Source organism: Plecotus auritus, assembly GCF_963455305.1.
Source record: "Plecotus auritus genome assembly, chromosome: 10".
Classification (NCBI taxonomy): domain Eukaryota; kingdom Metazoa; phylum Chordata; class Mammalia; order Chiroptera; family Vespertilionidae; genus Plecotus; species Plecotus auritus.
This window is the reverse complement of record NC_137785.1, coordinates 45125014-45141966: the sequence shown is the minus strand read 5'-3', so window position 1 is coordinate 45141966 and position 16953 is coordinate 45125014. Positions and strand designations below refer to the sequence as shown.

The following is a 16953-nucleotide window of genomic DNA, read 5'->3' as shown; positions in this document are numbered from 1 at the left end:
AGTGCCGTGGTCGGCAAACTGCGGCTCGCGAGCCACATGCGGCTCTTTGGCCCCTTGAGTGTGGCTCTTCCACAAAATACCACGGCCTGGGCGAGTCTATTTTGAAGAAGTGGCATTAGAAGAAGTTTAAGTTTAAGTTTAAAAAATTTGGCTCTCAAAAGAAATTTTAATCGTTGTACTGTTGATATTTGGCTCTGTTGACTAATGAGTTTGCCGACCACTGGCCTAGTGTTATTTTTAAGAAACATGTGCATTAGAGAAGTTTCAATTGGGCATGACTTACAGTGCTGTTGGTCATCAGTTAAATGCTAGTAAATTAACAGTATCATTAAATAAGGTCTTTAAACAGAAAAACACATAAAACAAGGTTTTGTATTAATCAGTTGACAAACATATTGTCACCAGAGGCATGAGGGAACCTAACCCTGGAATTCTTCCAAGAGCAATAGCTCAGTATTTGCTACACCAGAGCCTGTGTAGGGCAATACTACCATGAATGAGGACCAACTGTATTCACAAATTTAGGAATTCCTAATGATGATGTCTTGTCCCAGTGATCTCAATCCATGTTCTCCTTCATGAAAGATGGAAACTTACAAGATTGTCCTTATTCCTTCTATGGTGGGCAGCTTTTCTCCTCCATTCAACCAGCAATGACTGAGCGCTCGCTCCAGAACCTACTGCTGCGGGGAGATATGCGAAAGACACATTTAGCAGTCTCTGAGCTCAAGAGATGTCCCCTTTGTTGGAAAGACCAGGTTACTGTGGCAGATGTAGCCAGGTCACAAGGAAAGTGGAAACACCTCAGGAATGGCAGGGAGAAAGGCTCCCCAAGGCGTAACCTAAGGGAAACAGGCTATTTTTCTAATAGTAACCTTGAACTGTTAATTTAGTGTTTCCTCCCAGGAACTCTGCAGAGGAAGTTCAGCTTTAGCCAGAGCTTCTAATTAACTCCAAAGTTCCTACCACATCAGCAAACACCTACAGACCACCCCAGTGTTCATTTCTCACCTGACAGAAGTAAAAAAAAACTGATGTAAGTGAGAACTGTACCATAGGAAATCCTTTTTCGCACTATGGGAAATGGTTGCTATATTTTCCCTCAGTTTCATTATTTTGGGGGCCTGTAATCTTCAAGTTAAAAAAAATACAGTAGTTCTGATACTTATAATAAAAATAGTAATATTAATTTATTAAGTACCCAACATGCACCAGGACCTGTTCTGGATGCTGGGAACACAGGGATAAAACTCAGTCTCTCTCTGCCTTGAAGTGGCTCACGAGGAAATTGGAGAACTTGATCATTGTAGAAGCGGGGGGGGGGCGGGGGGGGCGGTTAATATGTGAGAGAGGGAAGCAGTGGGAGGGGGCCCGTGGCAGCACACAACCCAAAGGGGGCTTGGGGAGTGAGTAATGCTTCCTACTGGAACAGAATCTTGAAGGTGGAGAAGGAATTGGCCAAATGAAGAAAGTAGAGTTGAACATTCCAGGAGGCAGGAACATTGTAGGAAACCTTAGAGGAATGAAAGACTATGGGGTTCTATGACCTGTAGCATAGAGTGGGAAATGGAAGAGTCTCAAAAGAGAAGGCTGGGGAGAGGCAAGACCCAGACCAGGAGGAGCCCTGAAGGCCAAGTTAGGAAGGTGGGGTTCACTGAAGGATTTCACAGTGGTGAGCACAACCATCATATTGGCAGGTTCTATAGATCACTTAGAAGTAGTGCAGAGAGTGCATTGTGGGCTGGGCACATCTGAGAGGAGAACAGTTGGGCTGTGAGAAAAGCCACTGAGGAAATAAACCAGGAGCAAAGCATCAGGAATATGGTGAGAGAGTGGTTAGAGAGGTATTGAGAAAGTAGAATTGAAAGACCTTAAAGAGCAGTTGACAGAGGGAAGGGGGAGAAGGGATGTGGAAGGAGGGGCAGCTTTGTGAATGGTGATGAGTCCAGTCTAGGGTGTATCAAGTGGGGGTGCCTTGGACCATCCCGAGGAGAGGTCGGCAGGCAGCTAGATACCCGAGGCTCCATCCAGGAGTTTGGATGGTCAGTTGACAGACAACTGCTGAAGTCAAGGGTTTATATCCACACAAAGCAAAATATGTACAGTTGAAGATAGAAGATAGCCACTAAATTAGCACTTCCCTCTTGTAGGAACACTAATATATAAGGGATTAAAAAAAGAGAAATTAAGTCTGAGATGAAGCCTGAGAAGAAAGAGCCATGAATGAAGGGGGGGGGGGGCGGGCGGGGGACGGGCGTGGTCAATGGAATCTAACCATGCTAGGCAGGAAGGTATAATTTCATTGGTCATTCATGACCTGGAGCAGTTTTCATCGGAAAGTAGAAATGGAAGCAGAGTGCTGTGTGCAGAGATGCAAAAGGGGGTGAAGAAGTAGAGACAGGGCAAACGTAGACCAGCCTGTAGGTAAATCTAACTTTCAAGGGAAGGAGGGAGACAGGAGCAAATAGTGGGGAATGGAAAGCTAAGGAGGAGGTGTGCCACGGCCATTTGTAACTTAGCAGTGGTTCCTAATTGCTGGCAGAATTCAGGGAGCATTTTCAAATTGCACGTGACTACAAATTACACAGAGAGCAAGATGAAAGCCTCGTAGTGAGGAAGTGAGATAGGGGGTGAAAGAGGATCAAGAATAGAGGAAGCCTTGGGCCAGGGGTTCTAAAGAGGTATTTTTTAAATTTCTTTATTATTGAAAGCATTACATATGTCCCCTTCCCGCCCCCCCCCCGCCATTGTCCTCTCCCAGCCTGCCCCCACCCCCAGCCCCAGCCTTCATCTGCCCCCCCCCCCCATTGTCTGTGTCCATTGATTATGCTTACATGCATACAAGTTCTTTGGTTGATCTCTTCCCCCCAGCTCGCCCCACCCGTCCGCCCAGCCTCTCCTGCCTTCCCCTAAAGAGGATATTTTTTATGGGAACCTATGAAGAATTATGAAATGACATCAGATTAAGACTCAGAAGACCCATGAATGCCTCTTACTACTTTCAGCCTTGGGTGATTTGGCCACCTCTCTGGGCCTGAGTATCCTAATCTGTATAATAAGCTAAATGGTCTAAATGGTCTCTATCTTGCCTGGCTGCAGTGGGAATTAAACAGGATGATATGTGTGAGGGGCACCTTGGACATGGGGCAGCTCAGTACAGTTGTGCGAGAGGAGGGGCCTTCTTGCCGCCCTTCCCTGTTTGCCGAGGTGCCCTTTCGCATTGAAGTTATTTCGCATGCCAGGGAAAAGCGCTCTTCCAAACTATAGGCAGGCTCGCTCTCTCCAGGGTCTTTGTTTCCTATCACTTGAGATGTAGAGTGCTGTGGATGAATAAGGAGAAAATATTTTGAAAAATAAAATGTTTAAAGTTAAAATAGCACTGACCAGTAGTTACTTTAGAAATTGATGGAGATACACATGAAAAATATGCAGACACATTTCTAGATATTTAACCTTCCCAGTTATGACCCCTGGGAGAAAATCTTGGTGCACTGTCACATCAAGATGACATTGCACCACCATTCCTGCTGAGATGCCAGTGACCACAAGGCAAGGAGGCCATGCAGACATCCATTTCCTTCCCTTCCCTATTGTTCTAAATTAGCACTTCCCTCTTGGGGCCGCAAAACACACAGGCCCATGATGTTTGCCACGCAGTTGCTAATGTCTATATTTTAAAGAAATTAAAACACAAAGTAAAATATTAATACAAAAAGACTGGGCTTTAAAAGTATACAAAATAATCTAACAACAAAACACGTGTGCTAATATTTTAAACTACTAAAACAAAGGTTGCAAACTGGCGTGCTGTGGGCCAACATTATCCTCACAAATATGTTTTATTTGACCCATAGAATGTTTTTTAAAAAAACACATTGAGCCAGTATTTCAATATTCATATACTGGAGCCCCGATGCACGAAATTCATGCAAGAGTAGGTCTTCCTTCCCCTGGCTGCCCGCACTGGGGCTTCCCTCCCAGAGGGAGGCCCCGCCCACCTGGCACAGCCTGCCGGTTGGTGGCCTGGGCCTCCCTCTGCGGGGCGATCATGGGGCAGTGGCCGGCCCCGACAAATCGCATCGCACCCGCCTTGGCTGGCCTGGCGCCAGTGGGTGTCATAGTGCGGTCCTCCGGAAGGTCTTTCGGTCTAATTAGCATATTACACTTCCATTATTATAGATTTTGTATTTAAACATGGCAATTTCTACCACCTCTCGGAACACTGGAAGAGCAGACAACACAAGGCACAGCTTTTATTCCCTTGAGTGAACGTGAGTGGCTGCTTCCAGCTCATCCCAAGCCCCAGTCCTCCCTATTGCCTCCTCAGGCTCTCAGGTCCCTAGAGATTTCAGAGTGTGACCTCCGGTTTAAAGCCAAACAGTAAAATACAATGGGAGAGAAGTTTGTTTCTGCAGATAAAGGGGCTAAAATAAAGAAAAGGGAAGCAAACGTTCCCCCTTCCAAAGACTTGGGGCGGAGTCCCGGATTCTTAGCTCCTAGACAGCCTTCTGTCTACTTCAGGACAGGGCCCTACAGAAGTTGAAGTCCATGTGTTTCCTTTATGTGCTTCTGTGTCTGATAGAGATTAAAATAAAATCAACCACTTCCTTCGGGAGCAGCCTAATGCGTAGCCCAAAAGAAAAATGTGTACTGCTTCAAAGGACGCAGCAATTGGCCAAAAGATTCCAAAAGCTCTTCTGCCCTCACAAGGTCAACAAACTTGGGTAACCTGAGACAGAATGGAAAGACATCTGATATAGACCACACCTTTGAATTCGGAAGATCAAGCTCATTGTAACTTTTATTAACACAGACATACTGGCCACTGCTGGTCTGTGCCACACAGACGAAATTCCCAAGTAATACATTCTTGGGCTCTTGTCAAGTGGTCTGTTGTCTGTGGAATTTCCTATTCTCCAGCCCCAGAACAGAAAGCAGCCCCCACAACCCCCTCCCCCAGCTTTGGCCGTCATGAGGTTTAAAGAGGATCATTTGTTTTCATTATAGCCCCTTGAAGCCCTTCCTTCCCTCCTCATTAATGAATTTCCAGTCTTTCATCAAAAAACAAAAACAAAAAAACAAACACAAAAAAAGGACCTGACAGAGGACATGGTTAAGTGGCTGGTGCGCATGGCGGTGCTGGCTTTCAAGAGAGGAGCCGGCCATTTACTGATTGCAAGGAGGGGTTGACATCCTTGGTTAGTATGCTAATTTCGTCTCCCGCATTTAACATTCAGATCAGGTCTGTGCAGGCCCTCCAGAGCGGCAGTCCAGGGATGGGTGGCTGTCTGCCTTGCAGCACTGAACACTCTCGGCATGAATCACATAAATGCCCAAACATTCCCTGTGCTCTGACTTCATTCTCTTTTCCACCCTCTCAGAGAAACACAGAGACACGGAGCCACACTCATGCAAGCATACACTTTACATAATGCCATCACACACACACACACACACACACACACACACACACACACACCACAGACACAGGAGTCTATGAATGCTGAAGAAACGCAATGTAGGGTGCAATGCAAGAGTCATCCACAACTGGCTTAACTCCTCCTCCTTTGGATCTCCAAGGCACACATCTGCAAGATCTATTTCTCCTGCTCGGGAAACTTGCAATGTCTTGGGGAGTCCGAAACCAGGAAGCAACATGATGAGTAAAACCTCATTCAAAAGGAGATACCTTATCTATGGACTTTTTTAAGTCCCAGAAATAAAAAATAATAAAAAAATATTTTTTTTTTATTTTAAAGCCCCAACTCCATTCATGTGAAAGGAGACCAGATAGCTCAGTTAACACCCAAAAGGAAGGAAGATCCAGTTCCTTTTACTCCTGGGAGCCCCACTGTGTTGTGTGTGCTTGGAACCCTGTGTTAAAAGAGTCCCGCGTGCCACAGCTGGGTGACAAGAGAAGAGGAATCCCAAGCCACATGGCGGTCCAACTGGCAAAGACAGCCACCTGGTACGTGTAGCCAGAAGCCCAGCGGTTGGAAAACGGATCTCCTCAACCTCCTTCTCCAGCATATTTGTGTAACATTGTAGCAGCTTCCTGGCGGCACACTGAGAAGCAGCAGCTCCTATTATCAGAAGGCACAGGTAGGGGTTGCTTTTAATAGACTGAAGCAAATTTGAGCAAGCAGGAACTCCAATTAAAGGAAAGGGCAGATTGGCTTTTATTATTTTGTTTTGCTTTGTTTCTCAAAGTCTGACACAACTGTGTAACCTGGCATGCCACGGTCCCTTCCTCCGGACACTGGTGGCCCCTGGTCCTGCCCCAGGTGCCCACACAGTGCCCACACAGTATCCACACGCGGTTGAGGAACCCCGGGCAGTTCCTAACAGAGTCCCCGACAGCAGCGACGGGTGTTTTCTCCGAGCTACAGACTTGATTTGCCTCGATTTTTTTTTTTTTTTTGGCTCTGGTCCAAGATGTTTTCCTGTCATCATTTCACTGTCTTTTCCAGTAATCCCTTTTTTAAACATTGCCAACAATTAGTCGATTTATCTCCACCCCCGGCAGCCCCCACCCCCATCTCCATATCCCCGCGCGCACACACACACTCCACTGAGCCCTATCACTGTCTTGTTTTGCCTTGAAGTATTAGAAATTACAGCTTCTCATTAGCTGGAGAGCACGTTTGGAACGGCTTTGTGTTTACTCACTTAGGAAGGGACACCGGCCTTTTTAATTATTCCCCCTCCGCGTGCCATCAGAGCTGCGAGCTGTTCCAGGCGGACCAAGCGACTGCGTGTCCTCCGCAAGGCTGTCGGAAGCGATCGGGTTTTACCTCGGCTGCTGCTTTCTTCCTTTCCTTGTCAGCAAGCCAAGGGATCCCCCAAAGCTCTTACGCAGGAGATACCAGCACTGTGAGTCACCTCTCGCTCCCAGAGCGAGCCCGCAGAATGTTGCACGAACCGCAGAGCCAAGATGGGGCTTCCCTCCAAGCCACCGAGATCCCTGGATCCAGATGGCCGGCCGGCGCCTCGTTTTTCTTGCTATTGCTCCCTCTTTCTCCTCCACCCTCGTCCATTCCTTCGTGTCCCAGCGCTTTCCTCTTTTTCTCTTCCTCTCTGTGTTGCCGACAGCCTCAGACCCCAGCTTGCTGGGTCCTTCTCGCCTTCTGTTATTTTTTTTCCCCCTGCAGCAGGCTTTGGCTGCAACCTCTGCAAGCCGGATCACCAAAGACACACGACTCACTCACAATGAATAATCAATACAGATATTGATCTGTGGAAAATGTTTGTAAATTCCTGAAAGGGGATCAGGAGCAGGGGGCAGGGAGGCTCGTGGGGGACGACGCTGAAGGGCTGGCGGCGGTCGCAAGCAGAACTTCATTTGGATCCCAGGTCTCGCTGGCTCCGAGGCGACGGTACCGGAATGCGTGCGAACGAGGGTGTGCGCGTGGGAGCGCGCGTGTGACGAGGGTGTTGTGTATTCTCCTTCCTCCACAGCTGCTTTCCCCGAAGAATCAGGAGCCAAATGGTCGGGAGCCCCCGTCAGTGCCATGTCTTGGCTGCGGGCCAGCGCTGTTTTGTTTTCATTATCACACGCTACTTTGCAATTTGCATAAATACAGGGTTATTTTTTATCGTGTCGCCCAAAAGATAGAAGGGGGGGGGGGGGGGAATAGAAGTCTTTGTTGTGTACAAGAGGGGCCTGCTGCCTACTCATCATGACTCAGGATTTAGCGCATGTGGAGGGCTTCCGGAGAAATATGGGCAAGGAGTGGTAATCACAGGGGAAAAGGACGCGGGAGAGACAAAAAGGGGGGATTTAAAGAGGACTGCGGGGCACTCAGCCCGGTGGAACCCAATGTTAGGCACACACTTCCCTCTATGGAGACATGGGAGGGCCTTGGACAAGCAAAGAAAAGATAAAGGCCACCAAGATCCAATCCGTGCCCTCCAGTGTATATACACTAAACACGTTGCGCTGAGATGAACTGTTTATCCTCGATAGGAAGGGCACACAGGGCGTTGAGCACAGACTTGCCCTTTCTGCCTCCTCCCAAACCTAGGAAGTGTGGGAGCCCAGGAACGTGCTATCCGCCAGCGGCTTCCGGGCGGGGAGTTTTGCCTTGGTCTTGTTTCCTAACCTTCCGGACAGCGTGAGCAGGTCAGCTGAGTTTCCGGGGTTGCATGCGCCCTCGTATTGAGTGGAATTTGCACCCTCCCCTTGGCTTCCTCACCTTCAGGAAATGGAGCACAGGAGTGTCCTGAGTTCAATGACACGCCACGGGTGACTCTCTTTGGCCCGCTCTGAATCTTGGCTTCTGAGATGAGGCCCCCTGAGGTCATGCCCCCAAGTGGATGTCAGGCACGCTCACAAGTCTCAGGGAGTGGCACCTCATTTCAGAAGAAGCTTCTAGCTCTCTCAGGCCATTGGATGGTCCCCCTCGCTTTGGTTTCCTATCCTTTTGTCTCTCCCCCACTCCCTCTGTGCCTGTGATTCAGAAGTAAAATCTCCTTGGGATACTCTACTCTTTTCTCCCATTGCTCTGTCTCCTCCTGGCCCGGCGACAGAAGGGATGTGTCGCCTTTCAGATAGGCATCTAGAGTAAGACCTCCGCGTGAGGATTCAATTCCAGCACCCTCTGCCTTGAAAGGGGCTGTCCGCTTTATCAGCCAGCAGCAGCAGCAGCAGGAACATGGATTTTTTTTTATTCCCTTTCTGGCTTCTGACTAGCTCCAGCAATCCAATTAGCAGAGGAATTTATATCACACGGGCTGAGGTGCCCCTACTCATCACAGCAACTCAAACCCACTCATAAATTCCACCAATATACACTTTGCTGTGACACGGATTAATTACAGCACCACGCCTTCCTGAGCAGGTCTACCAGTGCCCGGATATATGAACATCAGAATTAAGAAAAGGCAAAATGGGATGACTTTTGTGTATCACCAAGGATGCCTGAAGGCTGCCCTGTGCATCCTTCACTCTGTGCATCTCACATTTTTCTAGCGTGTATCAAAGAGGCCAAGTGGGCCAGAACTGAGCATTATGGAGGATTCAGAAGTGGCTAAATCGTGGCCCACCCATGTATTTTCTCCCAATCATTAAGACAGCATGAAACTTCAGGGCTATTAAAGGCTAATTCCCTGCTTCCAGTCTGTACATCCCCCAATATAGTTAAACTATTTAAAATAGCTCCTCAAAGAGAAATGTCATTAACTTCATTGGTATTCCATTCCAGTTGGGTACAATCACGATATTGTTGTACCCTTTCATCTATCTGCAATTTCATTCCAAATTTGTCCTTACATGCATCAATCTCTAGCATCTATCTCTCCATTCATCTGGCTATATTCATTTATATATCAACTATTTATTCTGCTTCCCAGTCATCTATTCATCCATGTGCATCTAGATATCCATTTTCTAACCATATATTGATCTATGAATATCTTCTTATTATCTATCATCTACTTGTCTATCCATCTGTATTATTAATCTATTTTTGTATTCATTATGTATCTATTCAATCATCTATCATTTGCTTATCAGTTACCTTTTACTTTGTGCCTTTTGTTAGCTATGTTCTTAACAGAATCCCAGATTCACATTCTCAATCATTTTTTAAGGTAAATAATTCCCAATTTCCAAATGAAGTCTGTAAATGCTATAAACATCTTGTAAACTAAAGAAGAAAGGCTCAGCCAGCGTGGCTGAATGATTGAACATGGACCTATGAACCAGGAGGTCACAGTTCAGTTCCCGCTCAGGGCACATGCCCGGGCTGTGGGCTCGATCCCCAGAATGGGGCATGCAGGAGGCAGCCAATCAATGATTCTCTCTCATCATTGATGTTTCTATCTATCTCTCCCTCTCCCTTCCTCTCTCAAATCAATAAAAATATATTTTTAAAAAGGAAGTAAGATCACATGATTTTCATTGAGTTAAAAACTACAAGGAAAATATTTTATCCTGGATATCTGGAGCATTTTCCTTGCAAATAAAATTATGCATTTCCACTTCCTCCTAAACCCTGGCTTTAAAAGAGGGTAGCATATACTGGTAAATCTCATTCAGCTCCTATATAGACCACTGGGAGACCTTTTACAAGTGGTCTAATTCACACAGAGCTAACTTGAGATTATTTTTACCATAAAGCAAAACAGATACTAAACCTTAACATGGTAATGAGGTTATACATGTTCGACTTACCCTGTATCCAGGAGATCCAATATCAATTTGAGAACTAAAAATTATTTCTTGCATTAATTTTATCCAAAATATATAAAAATCTGGGCCAAAACTTGAGATTCACCACCTTCTCAGAGTGAACTCTCAGAATGCGCTCCAAAGAAACTGAACCCCACAAAGCATTATTGGGTTGGGGAGAAAGGTTCATGGATGAATCTCATTTCTCTTTAGGATAGAAACTATAGTTTGCTGCTGTGTGTGAGGAGCGGAGAATTTGGCTGGGCTTGTTTTCACTTGCTTTATTGAAAACAGTAGCCCAGGTAAGAATCCTAATCAGGCAGCTGGTCTTGTCTCTGACATCTCTAGTATTCTGTTAGTTTTTTAGGCAGTATTATCAGTTCAGGATCCAAGCTGTTTTTAAAAAGAAAAGCTAAACCGTAAGAATATTGATTAAGGTTAAGCTCATAAAGACCGCATCAGTTCTGGCGTTGCAATCCCCAAAGAGGAGACAAGGGCCTCAGCCATGCGTCCTCCAAAAGGACAAGGGAAAGGAAACCACCTCGTTCCTCTTCTCAAGGCACTGCCATTCCTTCCATCACCAGAGCTCTCTGGACCAGTTGTAATCAAAAATGAGATTATGTGACTGCATGTTCTGGTCTAGACCTTTTTGTCATGCTAACCAGGGCCGACTTCTCCATTAAGCGCAGTAGATGTAGTGGTAGGGCCCATAAAGGTTTTAGAGGCCCACAAAACTGCTTTAATGTCCTTTAAAATCATTGAAAAGTTATACTTTCGGGTCAAATGATATATGTTTTGATATACGATATTAATATATTCATTTTATGTCAGTGCAATCATAAAGCAGTAGTTTGAATAATTTGGGGGGAGGAAGGGACCCATGAAGGCAGAAACACCCAGGGCCAATAGAAGCCATGCATAATGTGGTTCTGAGTTCAACCAGATCACTTATCATTTAGCCGTTAAGCATGGTGGTTAAGGAGCCAGATTGCCTGTGTGAAAATCCCGGTGCCACCACTGCTAATGGCATTTAATTTCTCTGCAGCTCACTTTCCTTGGGTGTAAAACAGAGATAATCATAATACCTAATGCATAAGGATGCTGTGACGATTAAATGAGATTATAGATACAAATTGCTTCGCATAGAGCCTGCACATAATGAAGGCTCAACAAAATGTGTTATAATAGTTGTTATTCATTGTTTTTGTTTTAGCTTTGGTGTCTTTGCTTTAAAAGTCCACCTTTCTGTAATTCAGCAGTTATGACCAAATCACTTACTTTTATTTAAAACAATTAGATTCTATTCTAGTTAGCACTGATGGGAGAAAAAGGTGGCCATGGAAGTGTCCGCCCAACTCTGGCAATCAGAAATTTTCTCTCCGAGAAGTAGTAAATTCTGCACTCTATACCTGGAGCTAGATCTTTACTCCATAATGTAAAACCCCTCTAATAAATCAGTGTCATCGCTCCTGATCGGAGAGTTGATTCTTTTCTAACCTAAAACAATTTTGCAAAAATCTTATTAAGAACCACAGGTTAAAAAGAGTATTGTCAAAACTTTCTCTTTCCTTTTCTCTCTTTCCTTTATTATCCCCTCATTTTTTTTGTCATTTAACTCCAATTATGAGATGCTAAGTGCTTTTGGAAATTTCATTGTTAATATCTTCTTACAGTGCTATTAACGTAAATCAAGTTTAATAGTGTCCCAGCAAGTGTAAAAGCAATCAAAAATTCAGTACTCACGAATCATTCTGTAATTTCAGCATAAAATGTTAATAGAAATAATATCCAATACCATAAAATATCGGTAAATTCAACTTTAAATATATGTGATAGATTACTTCGCCACCCTGTAGCATTGGTGGAATATTCTAGAATGAAGTACTTCATTGGCAGAGCCATACTTCAGTCATGCTCAGGCTGCCAGAGGCCCCTCCTCTGCTTCCCCCTTCCCAGCCAGTCCTGGCAGAATAGACAGCTCAGTGGCGGGCATTTCTTCATCCCAGACACGCTCAGTTATGTGGCCAGAAGGAAAAACGACTCAGGATCAGGGTAGGAAGTACAGACAATTTGAAGGAATTCAAATTAATAAGAACAAGACATTGAATTTCAATTCTTAAGGAACTTGATCAGAGCTATAAGGCCTTGGCTCCATGTAATCAGCAAAGGCGGCTAAGTTAGAGGCCCTGATCTTTGGGAGCTCACATCTCAGGACACAGGCCAAGGCCGGCAGTGAGAACAGTTACCATGCAGGCCCATAGGGGGAGCTCTGATGGACCAGTCGTTGGTCAGTTAACTTTAGAAGTTGGCTAAAGCTAAGGGCACATAAAAACATGTACAATGCCATGAGTACAGAATCCTTCCGTTATAGTTGCTCTACCCACTTGGAAATTTTTAGCAACTCACCTGAGTGTTTTCACAGAGTTTGTTTAGCTGTCACAGAAACAGCTCTTTTTGTACCTGTACATCTCTGCTTTATATTTTATTTAAGTTATGAATTACATTAACAAGAATAAGTTTTATAAGGAAATTTGAGAACAAACATAACTGACTCTTAGGGAAGATACATCTCACTTTGTGGGCCCAGGACTGCTCAGGTGCTCCAGGGTGTGGGCCATTATCTGGGACCCCACAGAATGCTGTGGGCATCAGTCATCAGGGCTTCCCAAGGGAATGGAGAGTGACTGTTAGTTCAGTTAGTTATTGAAATGGATGCTTAAGGAGTTTCTACTCCATAAACAGAAAGGCGAGCCCAGAAATAAAAAATGCATTGTTAGGTCAGAACAGAGATCCACATGGGCCAATATTTCGTCTGTGCTGGGATTACACGATGTAGAACACAGTGTTAATGGGTCCATCTTGAAAACCCCTAATTGAGCAGCTTTTTGTGGCTCTGACCTGTGGACATTTATTCAAGTCTTCTTAAGGCTGGCTTTATTTATAGCTGCTATAGATATTCAAAAGAACAAATCTCAAATGTTTTCTATTTATTGTAGACAGCCATATTTTTGTATTTGTCCTAAAAGAGCTTTCTTTAAACCCATATTTCCTCACGTGTGGAATGCATATAAATAGTAATGTGAAAGGCCGCGTTTGGAGGTACACTAACACTTTTTTTAAAAAAAAATTTTTTTTAACATTTAGGCATTATATAAAAATATAACCAGCACATAATATCATGATTCGATGGGTATTTTCTCGTAGCATGAGGCTAAATCTATTTAAGTAAAAGTGTGAGTCCACTGGAAGAAAGATAGCAAGCCACAATGAAGGCACTACAGGAATAGATCAAAATCCTGGCGGTGATAGTACCATGACTGAAGTTTGGGAAAGCCAGCTGAAGCTTTCAGAGATATTTCCGAGTTCATGCACTCTCAGTCCAGCCACTTTTCCCTTCAGACTTTTCAAGCAGAAGGTTCTGGAAGTCATCGGCAGTCTGTGTTCATGGGAAGCAGCTTACCTTCTTGAGTGTGTGCAGCTCTCCGTGCCTTGCTGTCTTTGTCCATTTGACTGAAGCATTAGGGCTTCCACTCAGAGGCCCAGGTTTAAAGAAGACACCTCTTCTTAGCAAGCAATCCAGGTGGCTGGTGCAGCCTTTCATCAGTCTGTCAGCACGGAGCCCTGTTCCCATAAATACGACTATGCTGGCCACAGCTCTGCAAAAGCTCTTTGTCCTTGACAGGCCACACCTAGACATATGGCGCAGGGCACTTAGAAACTGCACTCCAGGGATATTGCGGACTCAGTGACTTGACTTGCTTAGATGAGCTCAGCCTGCTCTTCACAACTGGCCAGTGGAAAGTTCCATGTCTAGAAAATCATTACAGCCATGGAGGAGCAATCTAGAAGCTCAAACCAGGGCTGCTTTGAACAAGAAACCTTTTTGAGTTAAATCCACTTTTTACTTTGCATGTTCTTAGGCTGTAAGAGAAAATAATACTTTAAAGCCAAGTATTTTCAACATGCCGTTTTGCATTGTTGATCTTGGTATATGGCACTCAGATGAGGAGAAATTATTCACACCTGGTAAGTATCTTGTTCATCTTTAAAAAATAATTATAACCAGCAGTGACAATTTCAGGGCTTGTGGTGTTACAGGAGTATAAGAAAAAGATGTGAGAGGCTTCTGGGAAACAATTAGAGATGTGAAATAAAAGAAGGGTTCATCGCTGAGTTCTGTCTAATAGGAAGTTATATTAAGTAAAATGAAATTTGTCCTGACAGTGACATTCTCTGCAGTCGTGTTGTGAAGTGATAGTTAAAGACATAGAAAGTATACACAACCCATTAACAAGTGATTTTTTTAAAAAGTTAAAAATAGCATATAGAGGTGATCCCAATTTCATTTTTAAATCTATAAAAAGATGCAACTTTTTAAATAAAATATATACCCATTTATAAACAATCTATAAAAATACATACTTATATATAAATGTGTATAAAATATATACACCAAATTGTGACTGTAAACAGAGGTATTGTGGTGTTTCTTTATTTTATTCTTTGTGTTTTTTGCATTTTCTACAGTGGTCACATGTATTTTATAAGCAGGAAGAAATAGCACACGATATAGAAATATATGTATATATGCATTTATTACAAGGCAAGATACAGATAGCAACCTGACATGCAAAATTTCTTTCATTTATGAGCCATTTGGCTCCAATGCCACCAATTTTGTAATTGTAGAAGCATGCTTATCCAGTAAACCCTGTTTTCCATTATGACCATGGCCATGGGTTGGGATGTTGTGATTAGTCGAAACCCCTCGGAAGTATCCCACATGGAGTACCAGTTTTCAGAGAATTCAAATATAAATACGTGAAACTAAGCAATATCAAAAATAATTTAATCACCCCGAGTTGATTCAGAAGGAATCTCATAATCCCTTTGTGCTCCAGTATTCTTTTCATTCTGAACATCAGTGACGGCTTTGTGGGGAAAGCACAGAGGTTTAATAGATGTGTCCAGTCAATGCCCAGCTCAGCTTCTCCCTGCAGATTGTCTGGCCTGTCCACCCCGCTGATGGCTCCCACTTTGAGTCCTTAGGCTTTTATCCTTCAGCATTCTATCAGCTCCTTCTCTGCCTCTGGGGTCCCAGGCCCTCATCCTGGACTCCCGAGGCCCCCATCCTGACTAAGGAGGAAAGCACAGCCTCAAGCTCAGTCTTCCAGGGAGGTCAGATTAAGTCAAGTCCAGGACCTCAGGTTTGGTGGCTCCATCATCACAACATGGTCTGCCATCCTCCTGAGAGTCCTTGTCCGTGATGAATCTCAGTCCTTGTCCCTGATGAAGCTGCAGTGGCCCCAGGGATATATCTTTGCGATACTGTCTTAGTGCATTCAGGCTGCTGGAACAAAACCCCATGGATTGGGTGGCTTATTAGAAACAGACATTTATTTCTCACAGTTCTGGAAGCTGGGAAGCCTAAGAGAAAGGCGCCGGCAGATTCAACGTTTGGTCAGGGCCCACTTCCTGGTTCATAGAGAACATCATCTCATTCTGTCCTCACGGGGAGAAAGTGGGACGTGAGCTCTCTGAGGTCTCGTGTATAAGGGCACTAATCCCATCGCTGAAGGCTCCACTCTCGTGACCTAATGCTTCCCAAAGGCCCCATCTCCTACCACCGTCACAGAGGGGATTGGTTTCAACATAGAATTTGGGGGGACACAAGTATTCAACATAGAATTTGGGGGGACACAAGCATTCAACATAGAATTTGGGGCACGCAAGCATTCAACATAGAATTGGGGGGGACACAAGCATTCAACATAGAATTTGGGGGGACACAAGCATTCAACATAGAATTGGGGGGGACACAAGCATTCAACATAGAATTTTGGGGACACAAGCATTCAGTCTATAGTAGCTGCCTTGCTCTTGGTGGCAGCGCTCCTTCCCAGGGCTACAGCCCTGCCCCACAGAAGATATGCCCAACACTCTCATCCCCTGCATGCATCCTCCCTCACACACACACACATCACCCCCACGCCCCCCTCCCCATAAAGGTGCCGGGGACTCTATTACCAACAGAGCACCCTTGTGAAAATTAGAGAATGGAGACTATTTTGGGAAGGCAAACGAACAAACACAAGAATGCCACCGCGTAGACCTTTAATTTGGCAAGCAGAGTGGAAGGCACATGCATTTCAGCTCCCACCAGCTCCCTTTAGTAGGTATCTTTGTGCAACACAAAAACTACACAATAAATGCAGTAGCATGGAGGGTTTTCATAGTCAAAGAACTTTAGAAAATTCTGCATGTTGTATTGGAGCTTTAGAATGTACATGGATATATTAAAAGGCTCTGAAAAGACCTGGGTACCAAGACCTATTTTACTTCCCTTAACTTAAATTTTTGACCACATTTCTCAGACTTATTTGTCAATGAAGACCATTCCAACTTTTAAAAAACGGTTTATAGTTCACCTAGCTTTTCCTCAAATGTATTTTACAAAGGAAATCTTAACCAATTTCCTGGGACCCTGCTGACCAGAGGAGGTAGCTTTCAAGTTCTCACCGGCTTGTGCTCCTGGACACCAGGGCCCGTCCAGAGGCAGCCCAGTCGGCACAGTGCTCTGCTCCCTGCCTTGTGGGCCATTCCCATGATTCCAGGATCTCTTAGCATCAACCGTTTGTAGAAACGGTGACTGGAAACTGAAAAGGGCTCACTGGTCCAACAGGGTCCTTTTCCACAGAGTGACACATCCATGGACCCCCTGCACCATCCCTACTTACTTTATATAATTCTTTCCTGATTTCTGGTATACCCAACCAGGGCCC

The 16953-nt window shown here is 44.7% G+C and overlaps 1 protein-coding gene and 1 long non-coding RNA gene across 4 annotated transcripts in view; one reads left to right on the top strand and one right to left on the bottom strand.

Moving 5' to 3' along the window:
• LOC308236413 overlaps positions 1–7397 on the bottom strand; it is a 29062-nt gene extending 21665 nt beyond the window's left edge. Inside the window, exon 1 of the long non-coding RNA XR_013959280.1 lies at positions 6670–7397. This is a non-coding gene — a long non-coding RNA (uncharacterized lncRNA). The remainder of the gene's footprint in view (positions 1–6669) is intronic.
• ZFHX3 (zinc finger homeobox 3) overlaps positions 1–16953 on the top strand; it is a 974639-nt gene that overhangs the window by 580812 nt on the left and 376874 nt on the right. The window lies entirely within an intron of this gene.